This window comes from Vicugna pacos, chromosome 4 (assembly GCF_048564905.1).
Source record: "Vicugna pacos chromosome 4, VicPac4, whole genome shotgun sequence".
Lineage (NCBI taxonomy): Eukaryota > Metazoa > Chordata > Mammalia > Artiodactyla > Camelidae > Vicugna > Vicugna pacos.
Window position 1 is genome coordinate 10953843 of NC_132990.1, and position 5883 is coordinate 10959725.

At 35.6% G+C, this 5883-nt stretch overlaps 1 long non-coding RNA gene across 1 annotated transcript; it reads right to left on the reverse strand.

The window, feature by feature from the left end:
- Nucleotides 1-3643: 3643 nt before the first annotated feature.
- On the reverse strand, nucleotides 3644-5566 carry LOC140695811 (uncharacterized). The gene is made up of 2 exons (XR_012071635.1): nucleotides 5371-5566; nucleotides 3644-3755 (listed from the first exon to the last, which is right to left on the reverse strand). It is a non-coding gene; the product is annotated as an uncharacterized lncRNA (long non-coding RNA).
- Between the last annotated feature and the right edge of the window lie 317 nt (nucleotides 5567-5883).

Here is a 5883-nt window from a genome sequence, read left to right on the forward strand (position 1 = left end):
GAGCAGCAAATCTTCAACACGGTCACATTTGTCCCTAGATAAGATCACTGCCTGGGCAGGTGTGTCATGAACAACAGCTCCATAGGGGCTGATGCTCTTGTCAGTTGCCTTCCTTTGAAGACGTCTTGCAGAAGTTTCTGAGTATTAGAGATGTGTGGATGATCACCCATCAGGATGAGGGCAAGCATCTGTGACTTGTCTAACCTGGCACAGTGGCTTTCTCCACAGAGTCTAGATAGAATGCCACAAAACAGGTCAGCATCCCTTTTTCCAATTGGCACAACTAAAGCACACGTGGAAGTCAACCCTTTCTGGGAAAGAATCAATGTCAAGTTTGACCTGATAGTTTTTTAAAGTACATTGAGCATGTTTACAAGTAGCACAGAGGCTGTAGTTGGTTCTCTTGTTGTAACAGATAGCCTTCTGATGCCTGCACTTGAGATCTGTAATGAAACTTTCTGTTCGTCAAAGTCTTCTTCAGTTAAACATTGGTCTTCAGCTATAGCTTTGACTCAAAAGATTCCATTGTCAGTAGTGAGGATTTACACATTTAAAGTACCTTCTAAGAAAAGAGTCTACTTATTTATTTCACCACCAAGATCTTGTTCCCGCAGAGCAGCCGTCAATGACTCTTTGATGCTTCCGAGAGTATTGAGTTGAGTAGTAGGTTCAGTATCTTTGGGAGCCTGATGTTTACAGCCATTAATAAACTAATGCTGTGACAATGGTATTTGTAGACTGTCCTCCCACAGTAGGCTTCTTGATTTCTCCATCTTTGCTAGAATCATAGATGGTACCTTCTCTGGTCAGAAGCCTGTGGGCCCTCCCTTGTACTCCATCTGGATCACAGGCTTTCCTGCATCAGTTAGCACCAAGAGGGCCAATGGTTCTTGTCAGACCGGACAGCAGCATTTTCAAAATCTGCATTCCAACTAATAGTCTGATTCTTTGAAACACGCCACAGCTCAATCGTGCAATATAAATTAAGGTGTAGTTTCAGGGGATCCCCCTAGTATTGGCAGCCATCTCCACTTCCCATGCTGGAAGATATTCACACAGGAATCGATGGTGCCAGTGTCAGTGGCAACTGTGGGTACCACAGACGTGCTTTCGGAGTGTTGTGTAGGTCTAGCTCAGCTTACTGGAGAAACAGTTACTGAAGCTGCTGCTATGTTCCAGGAGAGCTTTCTCCTTTTTAAAAAAGCAAATATAAATGCCATTTTCTTCTGAGAATGAAGATAAAATTTATTGTAAAACAAACAGCTGCTCTATGACAAACTATTCAAATTAGCACTATTTATAAATGCTGAAGTGAGATTTTGGGTGATAATCCTTCTGATTATTTCCATCTGCACTGCTCTGGAGACATCACAGTATAAAGTGAGTGTAATGTCACAGATATGGAAACACGGTATCTTGCTGTTTTTTAAAAATTTTTATACACAAAAACATGTTACAGAGAGAGAAAAAAGAGAATTCCCTTACTCAATTTAAGTGTCTTCATAGTACAGCATTGCATTTTTTTGTATATATATTTTTATTGAAGTATAGTCAGTTTACAATGTTGTGTCAATTTCTGGTGTAGAGCATAATGCTTCATTCATACATGAACACGCATATATTTATTTTCATAATTTTTTCACTGTAGGTAACATTCTATGTGTGTACTGATTGATCTCACTCTCACTGATTGACTTTTTTTTATATTCTAATTTGGCTTAGTATAAACAATAAAGAAATGAAGTCTTTCTACAAGTATATCTGTTCAACTGTGTAATTATTTTCTTAATATTGCTTCTTCAAACTCTTATTGCTAAATCAAAGCATATTTCACATTTCAATACTGAATGCATTGAATTATTTAATAAATATTGTCCTTAATACTCCAAAGAACAAATCATTAAATATTTTTTCCTTCAGAATATCTCCAACACTAGATTTCAGTGATATATTTTAAACTTTACTAATCTGACAGCTGAAAAATTATATGTCATCATTTTAATTTGTCTTTATTTTAATACTAAAGATTTTGAACCATTTTTTAACATTGCTTCAGTCATTTTAATGGCTCCTTTTGTGAAGCACATGTTTATGTACTTTGAATGTTTTCTACTTGGATGATGAACTTGGATGTGTATAAGTTAAGGGTAGCAACTCTTTTTGTTGCTTTTTTGACGTTTTGTTTTCCATGCATCATTTTCTTCTAACAAACTCAGAATTAAAATAATCATTGAATATAAAATTCCAGTATTCCAACCTTTATTTTTAGATTAACAGAAAGTCTCACTTTTTGCTCCAGTAGGCCCTTGCTATTTAGATTTTTAAAAACGTTTGACAAGATAAGCTTATAGTCACTGTAGATGTTCAGTCTGATCATGTGTATGTACACATGTGTCTCTTTAAAAATTACAAGTAAACTGACACCCAAAGGAAAAATAAATAGAAAGCCTCATGATATTTAATATCATCATAAGATTAATTTTTGTAGGAAAAGGACACATCCTAGCTTTCCTTTCCTCTTCAACTATCTCACTTGCTTCTCTTTAGGTATTTTTTGTAATCCTCCTGTGATCTGCTGTGCCAAATGCTTCTGATTTTATAGGATCCAGTTTAAACTTTACTTTTCATTAGTATATTTTCCCCCTGTATTTTCAAAAAAAACACTGCAACACTTTTAGCTGACCATTGGCTTTAAAATTTAATTGCAAACTGATATAGTCAATGTTAAATTGGTTCACGAGCATATTATCTCCCTAAAAGAAGTAATATCCCTGATGTCAGAGTTCAGACATCAGCCTTAAGTATTCAACGTATCTAGCATAATACTAGACAGAGAAGTGGGCGCCTAATTTAAGGTGCAAAAGTATACATTCTTCATGGTTTCAATCACATCACCAAGAAAACAGCTGTTGCATTCTATATTCCCTCCTAATTCTAACTCATTCTTCATCTTTCAAAGTATTAAATTTAAAAAAATATGATAAATGTGGAGGAAATAGTTTTATGACTGGTTGAGAAATGACAATAGTCATCAATTGGATTTAACCAAGAAGGATTTCTACCAATTCAGCTTCATTATTTTTATTTTAGGCAGCCAAAATTTATCAAAGTATGCATAACACCCCAAACTGTCATGTATCATAGAAATAAATCCTTATTGTTTTATCTAAGATCACATAATATTGCAAAAGGGAAAAGCAATATGAGAACATTGGCTATCTTAAAATTAAAGTGAACTTACAATCAAATATACGCCAGAAATTTGAAAATTTAGTATTTTCTTATCATAAGGAAAGGACAGTGGATAGTGATGTTAGGGCTAGTATCTTAATTTGTACATTATTGTGAGTAAATATATCATGTTTTCTTTATTGTCGCATAAGAAACTCAATTTTATTAAAACTAAGTTAAAAGTAGAAAAATTAAAAAATATTGTTTCAAAGATTTGCACATTATTATTAAGTCTTAACTTCAATAGAAAATCTTGGATACATCTATTTGAACATCCCATACAAATGTCAAAATATTGACTTGGAGACAAAATACATGAAAGGGTATTTGGGGCATGAATTTCTTTTAATTTTAATTGACTCAAAGAGTGAAAGTCAAAATATTTGTGTTCAGGGAAAGAAAGATACTGCAGTTTTGTTCCAGTTTAGTTTATTTTGAGTAGAATCCTCCTGCTTACAAGCGGGTTGTCTTCTAAAAGGGCTGTATAAGTCAGTTATTTGAAAAGTGGAATGTTTTTTCCATTGCTGTAATAAAATAAATAGTGATTTGGTTACTTACGTAAACAGCTCCACAAACTCAGGGTGCAAATGTAGTTCATTTTGCTTTGAATCATTTTTTCCCATTCATTAACAGAATAAAAATCTGCTCTATTAAAAGGAGCACCTGTGTGGAAGATCCTTTAGAGAAGATGAGAAAACAGGACAGCAAACTGGGATGAAACATTGGCAAATCACACATATGGGAAAGCTCTTTTATCTAGAATATGTAAAGAACTCTCAAAACCTAAGTTTAAAAAAATCCAGTTAGAAAGAGCAGCTAAAGACATGTATAGACATCTCACCAAAAAGGAGATGTGAATGGCAGATAAACACATGAAAATATGCTTGGTATCATTTCCCATTAGTGATCTGGCAGTTCAAACCCCTATGAGATAGCCCCACATCTTTATTCAAGTATTTGATTTTTTAAAATGTATGACAAAACCAAATGCTGATGAGAAAATGGATAAACTGGATCTTTCATACATTTCTTCATATATTTTATTGAAATATAGTCAGTTTACAATGTTATGTCAGTTTCTGGTGTACAGCACAGTACTTCAGTCATATAGGAACATACATATATTCGTTTTCATATCCTTTTTCACCATAAGTTACTACAAGATACTGAATATAGTTCCCTGTGCTCTACAGTATGAAGTTGTTATTTATCCAAACATTTCTGGTGATCATCTAAAATGGTACAGGCACTCTGAAAAATAATTTGGCAGTTTCTAATAAAATTAAGCATAACTCAGCAGTCATATTCCTGGGCACTTAGCCAAGAGAAGTGAAAACATACATTTACATTAAAGCCGCTACATGCATCTTCATACCAGATTTTTATAGTAGTTCCAAACTGGAAGCATTTGAATGTCCTTCAGTGGGTAAATGTTTAAATAACTGTACTACATCCATGCCATGGAACCCTCCTCACTGACAGAAACAAACAGGATACATGCAGTAATTTAGATGAATTCCCAGGACATCATTATTGGTGGAAAACTTAATCTCTAAAGGTTAGGTACTGTATGTTTTCATTTATGTAATGTTATAAAACATTCTGGAAACTATAGTGGTGGAGTCCTTTGTCTGGAAACAGGGACTAGGCATAGGCTTGTAAATATAAAGGGCTAGCATGAGGGAGTTTCCTTGTGGTTGTTGGAAGGGTTCATATATATGATGAAGTTGGTAAGCACTATGTACACGTGAGCACACACACACACACACAGAATAATGCACGTAAAGTAGTTTTAAAATCTGAATAAGGACTGTAGTCTACTCAACAGCATTGTACGGAGGCCCATGTCCTGGAATTGGCATTGGTACCGTACTGCAGCTGCATGAGATGTCACCACAAGAGTTTTGGGTGGAAGGTACACAGGACTTGATGTATAGTGTTCTCTGCTTCTTGGCATCTACAGTACTTCAAAGTAATAAGTTAAAAAAAGGGAAGAGAGCATTCATTATCTCACCATCCTCTGACTTCTCCAGGAGCCCTTCGGGCTCATACAGTTCAGGGAGAGCACCGACGCACATGCCACGCACAACGGAGAGAAGGCTTAGGTCTAGCTAATATGTTGCCGCCACGGCTTCTTACCAGTGTAGGGTGTCGTTTTTAAACATTGATCTTAACATGGACTCCAGAGGCAGTTTTTTTCCTCCTCTGATGGTGGATAGCAGGTTCTCAGGTTTTCTTTAAAAAATTAACATTCTAATAAACTCAGCTAAAATATCTCCTCCTTAGGCCCCCAAATAATGTTGAGCTGCTTTATTTCTCATCCATTGGCATTCTCGGCGTGTCTGGTATTCCAGAATGATGAAATCACGGACATGTTAGCTTCCTGTCTTTCAAAGACCCACAATTAGCATTTTATCAACCAACCTAGGGATCTCCTATGTTTAATATTTTTAAAATGTTCTTTATACACATCTACACAGAATGTCTATTATCACTGTTTTTCTACCAATGCGGCTGTTCACCCATTCATCTAAGGAGACCTCAGTGTGACGTCATACAGTCTGCCACCAGCCTTACGAGAGCAGGCTACTTTTTTCCTAAGACACACCCAGATGGTGGTATTTTGGTTCTTTACTCTTCTAGAAAGATTAC